Below are 15,743 nucleotides of genomic sequence, written 5' to 3'. Positions count from 1 at the left end.
TCACTCCCCTAGGCCACTAAGTTGTTTTCAACATTAAATTAAAAACCCTGATAATTATGTTGCTCATTAACCAAGCTCCAAACACACAATTAATTCCACAATGTGTCTTCCACATGTCCACTCTTCAGAGAACCCATGGGTAGATGCATGGAATTATTATAGCAGGGCAGCCAGTGGCCCACCAATCCAATATCTTTCACCTAACAGCAGCCGTACTGGTTGCTCCAGAGGAAGGCATAAAAATCCTATTATGTACAATGGTGAATTAACCTTCCAGTAACGGATGTTTCTTTCTAACCCCAGTCAGCTGAGGGTTGGTTTATAGCTGTTTGTATTCGATGGCCTCTTTAGGCCACATCTACACTAGCAAGCTTACAGAGGCACAGCGGTGCTGATGCAGCTCTGTGGCTGTGAGAGTGCTCGTGTAGCTGTTCTGTGGCGAAGGAAGAGCACTCTCCCGTCAACATAATGAAACCACCGCCAACAAGCGGCAATAGCTATGTCGACGGGAGAGCATCTGCTGCTGACATAGCGCTGTCCACCCCAGCGCTTCTGTCGGTGTAACTTATGTCGCTCAGAGCGGTGGGGGGGTTTTCACACCCCTGAGCGACATAAGTTATACCAACAAAAGTGCTAGTGTAGACATAGCCTAGCCTTATTACAGTGGGGATGTTCACATGTTCTAATTCTTCTTTGGTTTCTGCTACGGTCATCGCCTCAATGATACCTTGTGGCAGAGAGGTCCACAAATTGATTATTTCCTTTTCTCAAGTCTAAATGTATTGCCTTTGAGCCCCATTGAATGTACCCCTGCTCCTGTATTATGAGAGAAGGTAAACTTGAGCACCTGATTTGTCTTCTTGATACCTTTCGTTGTTTTGTATAGCTCTTATTATCTCTCCTACGATGGAATCATATGGAAGTCTCTCTGTGCCTCTTATGGCTTTTGTCACCCATTTCTGTACCCCTTCTTTTGCTGCTGTGTTTTGGTCCATTTATTTTTTTGATTGAGTGGTGAGAAAGGAATCCAGCAAACCAAGTAGGGGTGTATTATTGATTTACATAATGACTTTTATAAATACTATAGTAAGACCTTACTAATCCACACACTTTATAATTCACCCAAAAGGCGTGGTCTCTCCTCTCTTCTTAGTGTAAATGTAATACCAAAGGGCTATAAACTAGGCTACACTAGTATTACAAAATACACTATACAGCATTGACATCTGTTATGGATTATTTATACATTAAACTAACCTACACATGTTGAACACAATACATTATGTGATTTCTATGAGACTGGGGCCTTGATATTTTTTTTAATTTATTGTTTGTTTCATGTACTCATATTTCACAAAGTGTGAAATTCAGCCCAGAACCAGGTGCATCAAGCCCATTTTAATTCCTCAAAAGAGGGCTTAAGAGGGACTTAAAGGATACATAGGCTTCTGCTGGCCCCCTGAACAGAGGCAAATTTTACCCCAAATTAGTACTTCTCAGTGGTCCACAGAATTATTGCTAATGGGAAGTAATGGAGATAGTGAGCTGTGCTTAGTGTACAAAAGGAGATTTTCACCCAAGCCTTCAGCACATCAATGCAAGTGGGCCTTGGAAGAATTTTTTTGTGATGTAAGCAGTTGTTTCAAGTCTGTAGTTGAAGGCGTTGGCTACACTTGCAGCTGTACAGCGCTCTGAGTTAAACCTGTCTTCGTACAGCTGAGTAGGGAAAGTGCTGCAGTCTGTCCACACTAACAGCTGCCCAGCGCACTGTCGTGGACACATTTGCAACATTTGCTGCGCCATTGGGAGCGGTGCATTATGGACAGCTTTCCCACAGAGCACCTCTTCCCATTCTGGCGCCGTGGGTTGTGGGAAGGGGGCATGGGTGCAGGGCATTCTGGGTCCTGTCCCAATGCCCCGTGATGCATCGCTTCGCATCCCAGAAATCCCTTTGTTTCCGTCCACCTTTGGTGCCATCTTTCAACGGTTTCTGTGCAGCGCGATCTGTCTGCGGGAAATGGAGCCCAAACTGCTGAGGTGTATGCTGACTTATCTCACCAGCACGTCACGTATGGCTGTCGAACTATTCCTTAAGATCCAAAGTGACAGTGAGGGTGAGGAGTCCGACGATGCTATCGAGCCGCGTAACGTGTACGACACGAAATTGCTTGTGGCATTCACGGACATGCTCAGCACCGTGGAACGCCGCTTTTGGGCTCGGGAAACAAGCACCGAGTGGTGGGATCACATCGTCATGGAAGTCTAGGATGATGAGCAGTGGCTGCAGAACTTTCGGATGAGAAAAGCCACTTTCATGGGACTGTGTGAGGAGCTCACCCCCACCCTGCAGCGCAAGGACACGAGATTGAGAGCTGCCCTGCCAGTGGAGAAGCGGGTGGCTATTGCAATCTGGAAGCTGGCAACTCCAGACAGCTACCGGTCGGTCACAAACCAGTTTGGAGTGGGAAAGTCGACCGTTGGAATCGTGTTGATGCAAGTTTGCAGGGCCATTAATCGCATCCTACTCAGAAGAACTGTGACTCTGGGTAATGTGCAGGAAATAGTGGATGGCTTTGCACAAATGGGGTTCCCTAACTGTGGAGGGGCGATAGATGGGACGCACATTCCTATTCTGGCACCACCCCACCTAGGATCCGAGTACGTTAATCGGAAGGGGTATTTCTCTATGGTTCTCCGGGCGCTTGTGGATCACCGTGGGCGTTTCATTGACATTAACATAGGCTGGCCCGGAAAGGTGCATGACGCACGCATCTTTCGGAACACTTGGCTGTTCAGGAAGATGCAGGCCAGGACTTTTTTTCCAGAGCGGGAGATCACGGTAGGGGAAGTTGAAATGCCCATTGTGATCCTTGGAGATCCCGCTTACCCGTTAATGCCGTGGCTCATGAAACCCTGCACAGGGAGCCTTGACAGCAGCAAGGAATGGTTCAACTACAGGCTGAGCCGGTGCCGAATGACTGTGGAGTGTGCTTTTGGCCGCTTAAAGGCCCGCTGGCGATCTCTGTATGGGAAGCTGGACTTAGCTGAAAACAGCATCCCCGCAGTTATATCCGCGTGCTGTACCCTCCATAATATTTGTGAAGGGAAGGGTGAAAGCTTCACTCAGGCATGGACCTCTGAGGTTCAACACCTGGAGGCTGAATTTGCACAGCCAGAGAGCAGGGCTATTACAGGGGCCCAGCGCGGGGCTGCAAGGATTAGGGATGCCTTGAGGGAGCAATTTGAGGCTGAAAACCAGCAGTGATATCTGGTGCCCTGCACGGGAGTGAAGTGCAGTAGTTCCAATCTTTAGGAATCAGTGTTTGCTAAGCAGACTTGCAGTGCCTGTTTATTTCCTGGGCTAAGGAGTCTTTTACTTTATGCAATAATAAAGAATGTTTTCAAAGCCAAAAAATCCATTTATTGAAAAGAAAAAAAATTATTTATTGAAAAGAAACAAGGGGGTGGAGTGGGGAACGGTACAATCACAGATTCGCGTATGTCCTGTCTGGTGTGCTGTGCAGTGAGTGCTGCACTTCAGGATAGCTATACTGCATGATGATGGGGGTTAAGGGCAGAGGGTAAGAGTCGTGGTTTTCAAGGCTGGGTGGTGAAGATACTGGTGTTGGAGGCAGCTGGTGGCCTGAAGAACACGGAAGTTGGGGAAAGTAGGTTGGAGGTGACAGTGGGGCACAACGGAAAGAGTTTTGGGACAAGGGCTGTGGGGGGGGTGGCGTTTGCATTTGTGGTACTGCTCCTTCTGCATGGCTACGAGCTCCTGGATAGCGTCTGCTTGGCGCTCCAGGATGCTTATGAGCCGATCAGTGCTTTGCTGCCGGTGCTCCGTGCTTTGCCGCCGGTGCGCTGTGTTTTCCTGGCGGATCCTGCTTTCTCTCTCCCTCCAGTTCTGTGCTTTCTCATTCTCTTTAATAGATTGCCGCATCACTTCTTGCAGCATGTCTTCTTTGCTTTTTCGCGGTCTCTTCCTGAATCTTTGCAGTCTCTGAGCAGGCGATAAGAGGGACGGCTGAGGTCTCAAGGTAGATGCAGCTGTATAGGCAAAATGCAACATTTAACAGAGGCAACATTGTTTATTCCAGACAGAGTAATGGTTTCCCCCGCACTTAAGGAGTAGAAAACACACAGGGTCTACACAATAGCATAATTTTCCTGTCCGAAACAGAGCGCACATATCCCACGGGAGCCTCAAAATGGTGAGTAAGGGGGCCTGATTGTTTCAGGGCTGCACTGTCCTCTGGGTTTCTGTGCCTTGGGGAGAACCAACAGCTGCAGGGGGCACCTACACTGAACACTGTCCCAACATTTTCCACAGGAGTTCATCCTGGACGATATCTCGCTGCTGAGGGTGACCTCGGAAGCAAGGGAGGGTCTTCTACTGCAATGCGGCTTCCGCCCTGGCCCATATGCAGCTTGTCTGTGTGCAGCAATGGTCCCCCCGCCCCTCGCGGCACAGTGGCGCAGACACGTTAGCCTGGCTGGGACAGGGACCACGGTGGCTCTCCCGATAAACCTGCGCAAGCGCATTGCACACGTTCTGGATGAGACATTCGAGGAGATTACCTACGCCGATTACCGCGATGTGATAAACCACATCAATGCACTATTCCACATCTAGGCATGCATGCCTAACCCTCCTCTCCCAAAGAGCCCGCACCGAAAAAATTCCTTCCCGAAAAAAAAACCCGCTTACCGGGAACCTGCTCTTCTGTTTGTCCTCCACCAAGTACCGGCCGCTGCGACTGGCTACCTTCCTACTGGCTCGAGAAGAGCTCCTGGCTGCATGGCTCCAGGGATTTCCGGGTGTCTCCATCCGGCCCACCACCCTCACTCCTGTTTTCCTCCTCCTCCTCTTCCTCCTCCCCCCCCCCCCACACCGGCTCCGAAGTGTCCATGGTGGTGCTCGGAGTGGAGGTGGGGTTAACCAGCTCTTTGTAGAATCAGCAGGTCGCGGGGGGAGCACCCGAGCGGCCGTTTGCGTCGCAGGCTTTGCGGTAGGCACTCCGCAGCTCCTTCACTTTAATCCTGCACTGCAGGGCGTCCCGGTCATGGCCCCTTTCCATCATGTCCTTTGATACCTTCCCGAAGGTATTGTAATTCCTACGGCTGGAGCGCAGCTGGGACTGTACAGCTTCCTCCCACCAAACACTGATGAGGTCCAGCAACTCGCCATTGCTCCATGCTGGGACTCGCTTGGCATGTGGAGGCATGGTCACCTGGAAAGATTCGCTGATAGCACTCCACGCCACGCCTGGCTGAGCAAACAGGAAGGGGATTTTTAAAATTCCCGGGGAATGTAAAGGGCGGGTCACATGGTTGGTTACCTGAGGCCAGGGCAGTAGAGTTTGAACTGATGACCAGAGTGGCTAGAACAGGCATTGTGGGATACTGCTGAATACTTCTGGAGGCCATTCACAGCGCATTGGGCAGCCACACTGGCGCCGCAGCGCTGCAGCGGCAGCGCAATACTCGCTATTCCTCTTGGGGATGTGGAGTACATGCAGCGCTGCAACCATGGAGATACAGCGCTGCAAATGCCTTGCCAGTGTGGACAGGGAGTGAGTTACAGCGCTGGGGGCGGATTTACAGTGCTCTAACTCGCAAGTGTAGCCAAGGCCCCAGAAACTGGTTTATACAGCCTCAGAAATTTAAAACAGGCAACAGATTCCCAGGACTGAAATCTGACAAAGGCTTGCATTTTCAGATTCTTAGACTAGGCGTTCTTTGAGATAACAAAAGGGAGGAGAGGCTGAAGCAATTCAATGAAACTTCTTGAAAATGAAAAAAAAAGTTATGCACAGATTTTTGTTTCTTGGAACTTTTAAACTGTTTTTTCCCTCCCGTCTTACATTCAAATTCCAAAGTGCTGTTTAAAATTGCTAATGATGAGTATAACATTTGATGTCCTTATCAAGTGCATCTTGAGGGTTTTAAGAGTACTTATGATTTTTAAGAACATTTATCAACTGAATTAGTTGTTTCCAAAAGGAAGAGACAAAATACCTCCCTCACTTTATGTTCCAGGAACCTTTGATACACATGTTTGATATCTCTCATCAGCCAAACCCTGTCATCCTAACTCAAATAAAACTTCCACTGACTTCACAAGAGACATATGTTTGCCTGAGTAAGAATTGAGCCTTCTTTTCAGGTGTTTTAGCGTGCATAAAGAATGCAGGATTGGGCCAATCTGCAACAAAATTTATAGAGCTATTAAAACCTTCTTGTTTTCTCTAAAATGTATGCACTGCTGATGGCAATTTCTCTGCTTCTATTCGGGATTTATTCAGGGTTTGTTTGGCTACCACTACATGATAGCTAGGCTCTGATTCAGCAAGGCAATTGAGCATATGCCTAAGGCTAAGCATGTGAGTAGTCCCATTGACTTGAATGGGATTTCTCCGTGTGCTTAAAGTTAGGTATGTACTCAAGTACCTTGCTGAGTCAGGGGCTGAATAAATTCATTGTTCTGGAACATATGCCTTGTTCTCCTTTGAATATTGTGACCTTAGGGCTGGTCTACACTCGAGGGGGGATCAATCTAAGATACGCGACTTCAGCTACGCGAATAGCGTAGCTGAAGTCGAAGTATCTTAGATCGAATTACCTGGGGTCCACACGGCGCGGGATCGACGGCCGCGGCTCCCCCGTCGACTGCGCTACCGCCGCTTGCTGTGGTGGAGTTCCGGAGTCGACGGTGAGCGCGTTTGGGGATCGATATATCGCGACTTAACGAGACGCGATATATCGATCCCAGATAAATCGATTGCTACCCGCCGATACCCTGCCCCTGCATTCCTGTGTTGTTTGCTTATATTCATCCTTTGTAATCTGTCCTAGTTTCCATTTTTTCTAAAAAAGGAGTCATATAAAAAATGGAAACTAGGACAGATTACAAAGGATGAATATAAGCAAACAACACAGGAATGCAGGGGCAAGATTAGAAAGGCAAAGGCACAAAATGAGCTCAAACTAGCTAAGGGAATAAAGGGGAACAAGAAGACTTTTTATCAATACATTAGAAGCAAGAGGAAGACCAAAGACAGGGTAGGCCCACTGCTTAGTGAAGAGGGAGAAACAGTAACAGGAAACTTGGAAATGGCAGAGATGCTTAATGACTTCTTTGTTTCGGTCTTCACCGAGAAGTCTGAAGGAATGCCTAACCTAGTGAATGCTAATGGGAAGGGGGTAGGTTTAGCAGATAAAATAAAAAAAGAACAAGTTAAAAATCACTTAGAAAAGTTAGATGCCTGCAAGTCACCAGGGGCTGATGAAATGCATCCTAGAATACTCAAGGAGCTAATAGAGGAGGTATCTGAGCCTCTAGCTATTATCTTTGGAAAATCATGGGAGACGGGAGAGATTCCAGAAGACTGGAAAAGGGCAAATATAGTGCCCATCTATAAAAAGGGAAATAAAAACAACCCAGGAAACTACAGACCAGTTAGTTTAACTTCTGTGCCAGGGAAGATAATGGAGCAAGTAATTAAGGAAATCATCTGCAAACACTTGGAAGGTGGTAAGGTGATAGGGAACAGCCAGCATGGATTTGTAAAGAACAAATCATGTCAAAGCAATCTGATAGCTTTCTTCGATAGGATAACGAGTCTTGTGGATAAGGGAGAAGCTGTGGATGTGGTATACCTAGACTTTAGTAAGGCATTTGATACGGTCTCGCATGATATTCTTATCGATAAATTAGGCAAATACAATTTAGATGGGGCTACTATAAGGTGGGTGCATAACTGGCTGGATAACCGTACTCAGAGAGTTGTTATTAATGGTTCCCAATCCTGCTGGAAAGGCATAACGAGTGGGGTTCCGCAGGGGTCTGTTTTGGGACCGGCTCTGTTCAATATCTTCATTAACGACTTAGATATTGGCATAGAAAGTACGCTTATTAAGTTTGCGGATGATACCAAACTGGGAGGGATTGCAACTGCTTTGGAGGACAGGGTCATAATTCAAAATGATCTGGACAAATTGGAGAAATGGTCTGAGTTAAACAGGATGAAGTTTAACAAAGACAAATGCAAAGTGCTCCACTTAGGAAGAAAAAATCAGTTTCACACATACAGAATGGGAAGAGACTGTCTAGGAAGGAGTACGGCAGAAAGGGATCTAGGGGTTATAGTGGACCACAAGCTAAATATGAGTCAACAGTGTGATGCTGTTGCAAAAAAAGCAAACATGATTCTGGGATGTATTAACAGGTGTGTTGTGAGCAAGACACGAGAAGTCATTCTTCCGCTCTACTCTGCTCTGGTTAGGCCTCAGCTGGAGTATTGTGTCCAGTTCTGGGCACCGCATTTCAAGAAAGATGTGGAGAAATTGGAAAGGGTCCAGAGAAGAGCAACAAGAATGATTAAAGGTCTTGAGAACATGACCTATGAAGGAAGGCTGAAAGAATTGGGTTTGTTTAGTTTGGAAAGAGAAGACTGAGAGGGGACATGATAGCAGTTTTCAGGTATCTAAAAGGGTGTCATAAGGAGGAGGGAGAAAACTTGTTCACCTTAGCCTCTGAGGATAGAACAAGAAGCAATGGGCTTAAACTGCAGCAAGGGAGGTCTAGGTTGGACATTAGGAAAAAGTTCCTAACTGTCAGGGTGGTTAAACACTGGAATAAATTGCCTAGGGAGGTTGTGGAATCTCCATCTCTGGAGATATTTAAGAGTAGGTTAGATAAATGTCTATCAGGGATGGTCTAGACAGTATTTGGTCCTGCCATGCGGGCAGGGGACTGGACTCGATGACCTCTCGAGGTCCCTTCCAGTCCTTGAATCTATGAATCTATGCATCTATGATACGGCAAGTAGTGAAGACGTACCCTTAGATTGCCTCAGTCTTGGTAGCATAAAAAGTGTATTTATGTGGAGAATGTATTCAGAGAACTCTAATTAACAGATAAGTAATTTTTCTTTCTTCTAGCATGGTGGTAATGGAGTTGGGGTTGCGATGTCTTTACCTAATGCTACAGTCAACATTTAATTGATGAGCTCTTAGTATGAATTCCCTCAAGGCAATCAGACCAGGGAACCTACCGTCTATCTCTGTTTATTTCAATGTCTCGGCCAAGCTTGTGCGTGTTGCAACATCCTGAAGAATGTCAGTTTTCTTGTTTACGAAGCACTCAGGGCTGCTCCCTTTTTTGGTTTTAATGTATATTAAGCAAAACTCTCTTTAAAAATAAGGTTATATATTTGTTTACCAAATTCAACAATGCAAAAGAACCAATCGCTTTGTTGTTGTTGTTGTTGAAGAGTGCTCTAAAAGGACCAACATCTAAAATGTTGGCCACCACATAATAGCCTTCAGGTCATGGCTCTGGGGAGTAAGAAAATACCTGCAGTTCTGTATTGCTGTTACGCTGGCAGATGAGGCAGCACAGAATTGTTCTTCAGTGGTACGTTGGCCGTGGAAGAACCATGTCAAGCCCAATCAGATAAAGGTTTTATTGTTTCTGTTTTTCTTTTTAAGCGAGAACCACATGGTGAGAAGTAGCATGGCTCATGTGGAGGGGAATCTTGCTCCTCGGCATGCAGTGTGTCTGTCAGAACAAGCACTGCCGCTGGTAGGGAGACACAACCACCACCAAAAGTACATCAACAGTGGTCCATTAGAAAGTTACCCCTGCTAAGAATGTGAGGAGAGTCTAAAAATGACTCCAAGGTTAAGGAATGTTGCCTGTGCAAAGGTGATGGTACTTACTCCGGTCCCCTTCTATGTGGAGGGTGGAAGGTTTTAGGGAGCTACTGGCTGCGGCCACTCTACTGGGTGTGCTCAAGCCATTGTGGTCCCCTCTCACCTTCCCCCACCTCCCAGTAGGCTGTGTTAGATCTTCCTGGAGCAGTGAAAGCTTCATTACAGCATACCTAACGATTGGAAGGATACATCTGACCATGCGTGGACCAGTAGTCAAACACTCACAGGTCATTCTATGCCGTACATGGGTCGATGTTCGAAGTGACATGCTGGTATCGATGTATTGGATAAACTGCATGCTGTCATATGATAGTAGTTGATTGACCACCATAAATTCACGAGGAGAGGAGGATTTTGCTCAAAACTTGCCTTAGTTTCTCTGAACAGGCTTTCAATCCTCTGTGACTCTTTTAATAAACTTGGACTAAGTGTGTAATGAAATGTAAACCCAGGTAATTTTGCTCAGGTCTGTGGTCCGCTAACCAAAGATTTGCCCGGCTTCTCATCGCGACCCCTCCTAGCATTTGATATGAGGAGGAAACATTGCTGCTGTTGCTCTGATGTACAGCTTTATACAATAGACTATCTTCAGTGAGTTATAAATGACAAAATCAAGTTAAGCAATGACACCAAATGAAGAGCCAAATGCATCCTGGAGGGACCTCAATTTAAGTGAATGTAGTTACAGCAGGGAGAATTTGGCCCAGTAATTAAGCTTTATGGAAGTTTTATAGTTGTCTGAGGCTACATTTTCAGCTTTAATTGTTTAGTTTTAGCTGGCTAAAGATAGTGACAAGAGGAATATATTTTTTAAATGAGCCCTTTCATTAAAATGCATATTGGGCTTTTTAGTCCAGTCTGGTACAGATGAAATATTGAGCTTGAAAGTGCATTTTTCTGAATTAATTGAGCTGAAGTGCTGCTGAAGTGGCAGTTTGAGAGATAGTGTCCAGTGTACAGGATACTGGAGTGGAAATCATGATACCTGGACTTTGTTCCCAGCTGTTTCATTGGTTTGCTGGGTAATCTTAAGCAAGATCCTTAACCTCTCTATGCTTCCAGTTCCCCTTTTGTAAAATGGGGATGATAGTATTTAACTACCCTAGTAAGGCATTTTTAAAATATACAGTGGAAAAGTGCTATAATTTTATGTATAAATGCTTAGTATTATATTTGACCTTTCAAAGGTTTCACTAACTTTTTTAAAACTTTCAAAGTTTAAACCTGATCTGCCTATATAGGCATTTTTAACATGTCCAGTATCATGGTGCTATCATTGGATTGATAAACTCATAAAATAGTCTTGTGGTTAAGGCACTGGATTGGGACTCAGGAGCTCCAGGTTCGGTTCGGGACCCTGCCGATGACCTCCTCTTTGATTTTGGGCAAGTTACTTAAGTTCTCTGTGTCTCAGTTCCCCATCTTTTCAATGACAATAGTATTTCCTGTCTTCCATGCTTTGTCTGCTTTTTCAGTCTAGACTGTAAATGCTTCATGGCAGGGACTACTTTTATTATGTGTTTGGACAGTGCCTAGAACAATGGGGCTGCAATCTTGTCTGGTTGTCTATAATACAGTACTGCAATACCAATAGTAAGTAACAAGCAGTCAAACTAACGTCTGCTTCCCCTTGTTTCATGACATGCTATGGAGGTATATAAAGATGATTATTATTATTTATTATTATTTTATTTTGTAATTTCTGGTCTGACTGAAATTCATCATGGGTACAATGGCACTGAAATCAATGAAGATCCACAAGGGGTTAATTTGACTTGTTATCTGGCACTTGAGATGGGTGTTTCCCTTCAGGACTGTTGACATAATTTTTTCTAGGAAAACTCTGAAGGATTGTCTGGGTTTTTTTTTTTTTTTTTTGGTTTTGGTTTTTTGAAAGCTTATCCCTACAGAGAAACACTTTTTTTTATTAGATCTCACTATAACTGACAAAGGAAACAGCTTCTTGGCTCAATGAAAGTGTGGCTTATTTTCTTGTTGTATGAGTAGTTTGGCATTTGCCCTGTTCAACTAAAAAAAAAAAAAAAAATTGACAGCTTTTAAGCAGCAACAGCCACTCTTCCCTAATATCATCTATCAAAGATGCATTCCTTCTCCCCCAGGTACAATGCTGTATGTTAGATGTGTACTGTGAGGTGTACAGAAGATTACAAATATCGAGACACCCCTCCTCCCATCCCAAGCCTGCAATTGGATCCATGTGGTGGGACCCTTGCAGCCCTTTTGGAGTCTCATTGAAGTTCTCGGGCATGAAGTCTTACTGAAGTCAGGGTACAGCCATGCAAATCCAATAGCGGGCTCAGGGCCCTCCTTGCTTTAACATAAAATCTTGTCTAATTTCAATGGTAGGAACATAGGAATTGCCATACCCAGGGTCCATCTAGTCCAGCATCCTGTCCCTGAAAGTGGCCAGCACCAGATGCTTCAGAGGGAGGTATGAGAACCTCCACAGTATGCAAATGTGAGATAAAATTCCCCACCTTGCTGAAGTATCATCCTGTTCTCTAATAGTTAGAGATCGTCTTATACTCTGAAGCACAAGGTACAATACATATGCTATTCAGATAGTTAGTAAATGGATTTCTGGAAATTGTGTGTTGCCTCTAAATTATGTTTTTTAATAGAGTTGTATGGCAGGTGTGATGGTAATCAAAGGTCACTTCCAACTTTGGGGTGATGGCTACTAGAAAGGTACCAAAGATCAAAGGATTGTGTTGTTTTCTGAACCTTATCTTGTTATGTAGTCTTTGAAAACAATCATGTTGTTCTCTTTCCATTTTTGAAGTGGTGTCCAGTGTTAAATATAACATGGATCTTTGCCAGGGAGTGGCTGCAATCAGAGAAGATTAATTATATGTGTGGGTGTAGAAAATTGCAGATGGGAACTTATTCAGACAATAAAATCCTTTCCTTTTAAGTAAACAGCACATTTGCTTAGAAAATTCTGTCAGTTTAAAAAATAAATAAATAAAAGAGAAGCAAACTCCCCAAGAGCTGCGATATCAAAAGTAAATAGTGCACCCGTTTAGAGGTAATTATTTTTTTTTCCTCTTCACAGAAATAACTTACTGTTTGAATCTTGTAAATAAAAGGTTTTATTTCTAGGTCATTAAAACAAGTTTCATTTTCTGATTCTCATTAAATGTCTGGGCTGTGTGGTGCAGAGAATTGAAATGTGTACTTTCCTGAACAGCCAGAAGGCCTGATTCAGTGTCCAGTGAAGTCAACAGAAAAACTCCTCATTCACTTCAGTGGAAATTGGACTCAGCCCTTAATGAACCACAGTTATCAAAGGCGTTGACTCGTTTGATAACTGAGATTTGGAAACACTAATGGAATGCCTCTGTCTGTTAGTCAAAACCAGAGTTGTGGTGAAGTAAACCCCTCAAGAATTGGGCTGTAGTTGCTATGCCTCCAATAGGCTTAACCCTTCATGAACCTGAATGCACTCTAATGGGGATGAAAGGGAAAAACTGTTTTACATTTTTAAATAAAAGCCATGCCACCAATTCAATGGGGGATTTCAGACTTTTCCAGATGTGGGGCGAACACAGCTGGTGAAACAAAAGTTCACAATTCCCATCAAGGTTTAGTTTTTGTTGAGTGTGAAGTGATCTCTCAGGGCCAGGCAAGTCTACTGAGTCAGCAAGATTAGAGAGTGATAGAGAAAAAAGGAGCATGGTAGAAACTCAAACCAACATTTAAAATATATTTGCCTGAAGGGTTGTGAAATCTCTGTCAAATGCAGCACTTCATCATGTTTTTGATTTGCCAACATATCACAGACAAAAACAGAACACGGAGAAAGAAAAAGACCTATTGGTCTGAAAGGGTAAGAGATTGTTGCCTGTTGTATTGTCTAATTAAATTGAATTAATCTTCATTAAATTTTATTTATCTGAACAGTAGCTCACAAACTGTGCATGTTAGTGAGCTAGCTGGACTGGCAGTTTTTGCCGGATTCTCACATCTTTAATCCAGAGCTGTTCATTTGAAATAGTTTGAGACTTGTGTCCCAATCCTACTGCAGCTAATGTCTATCCCAAAACTCACATTGACCTCAGTGTAAACAGGAATAGAGCTGTTAATCACCATACGCAAATGGAAGGAAATCCACAGTATACTTACATTTTTGCCATCCAGAATTTCTAAGGATTCTTATAATTGGGGAGCAAACTTTGATGTTGCTGTGCTATTACGCAGTTAACTTTTAAAAAATCTAAACCTTAGGGTAATTTTTTTATTCTGCAAATGTAAAGGTTACGCAAATAAAAACTATGATGCGGCGGAGAATTCATAAAACTATTGGCTGTGCCAATACTGATTACAATAATTTCTGTGTTGACTTTCATTGGTAGGTTTAAATCCTTAGAGCTACAAAGATTTGAATGGGGCCCCAGCGTACAATTGGAATGTGTCTGCTATTTGTCCCAAACAGTCTTCCCCACCTGTCTTTTTTGTTTGATATATTTAGTGTATATCAAAAGAAAAAAAAAACATTTCAGGTTAAAGTCACATTTATGCTAAGAAAATGAGTTCAGACAAGAAGGGGTTTCTTTTGGATTTTTTTTTTTTTTTTTGGTCAGGTAATTTTAAAAAAGCAAAACCCCTGATAACATGTTTTAAATATTAGAAATTTTGCATTTATACAGTTTAGTGGATGGAGCTGATGGTATTTACAGAGCCTGCCATGTTTCAGTTTGTATAAATGCAATTAAAGAGCTGTTGAATAGGTGAAATGAGTAAAATGCAGATAGCCTCATGTGAAATGTATTGGACCCAGACTTGTGTGGCCCTGTGGTTTAAAACTAATCTGCCTGGGAAATCTAGAGTAGCAACAGAGTGACAACAGGTGCAGCTCTTCTTACATTGCTGTGAACTTAACCCACCACTCTTTCTTTGATTCTCTTCACCAAACATCCCGCATGGGCAGCATTTCATAAATTTTATAGCAGTATGATACTGTTTCAAGGCTAAACGACTAGGTGCCAGATTTTCTCTCCTTCTGACTGAGAAATGTCACCTCAGGGTAAACTTACCCCCTTTACCCACTCCCCACAAAGAGGATAATATGTAGTGTAGGCAAAGACATTGCTGTGTCAAGTATAAACAACGTCAGTGTGCGTAGCACTAATAATTTGGTTCCATTTCAGAAAGGTCATGAATTAACATGTACAGCCATACCCATAAAGAGGAGCATATAATTGTGTGTTCTCTTATTGCCCTGTGATAACCTGTGCTGCTCTTCAGGCTTCCACAACACCAACACCCAGTACTTTTGAATACAAAGTATTGCTGGAGGGGATACATGTGCTGTATCTCAGTGTTCTGTCTGGGGCATTTTTGTAAAAACCACAATCAGTTTTATGACTGCATCAGAGCAGTAATGTTTCAGTAGAAAGCACTAAGACTATGGGTCGCATAATTTGGGGGGATACTAATAACTTTTACAGGTGTCGGACCATGGAGAAGTTCAGCTGAGCAGAGCCTAAGTCCTGGGTTTTAATTTGAATGAATCTATTTAATTTTCAAGTTTGCAAAATTAATGGGAAAACATTTTTTGATGTTATCAGTCATGCTCCACTGTCACAGGTCTTCTCTTTGCTTTCAGAAACTCACACAGCTTTCTTTGTTCTTGATGATTTGTGGCTTTAAAAAACTCTGGCCTACAAACCACAGAAAGCTACTCTGTGCAACTGCACGCTACCTATTTGGTACTTAACTGCAGCTTGCCCTAACTAGTCTAGCAATTGAACTGTGGATGAAATCCTCAGCAGGTGTAAATGAATGTAGCTACAATTACTTCAGTGGAGGTACGCCTATTTATATCAGCTTAGGGTCTGGCTCTGTATGTCAGCATAGAACCCAGGCTTTGGGGAATACAAAGGGCCATCCTTCTATAAATTGTTAGAGTCGACAAAGAATTATCAGTATTTTTTTATTAAAATGTCCGCTGTGACCTTGGGAGCATATTGAACATACATCAGCCTTGTCAGTTGTGACAT

General features: G+C 43.7%; 1 protein-coding gene across 2 annotated transcripts in view; it reads left to right on the top strand.

Moving 5' to 3' along the window:
- FGGY (FGGY carbohydrate kinase domain containing) overlaps nt 1-15,743 on the top strand; it is a 201,842-nt gene that overhangs the window by 56,173 nt on the left and 129,926 nt on the right. The window lies entirely within an intron of this gene.

The sequence above is a fragment of the Terrapene carolina genome, unplaced genomic scaffold (assembly GCF_002925995.2).
Source record: "Terrapene carolina triunguis isolate 2854851 unplaced genomic scaffold, T_m_triunguis-2.0 Scaffold101, whole genome shotgun sequence".
NCBI lineage: Eukaryota > Metazoa > Chordata > Testudines > Emydidae > Terrapene > Terrapene triunguis.
Note: the sequence above shows the minus strand (reverse complement) of the source record. Positions and strands in the feature narration are given on the sequence as shown.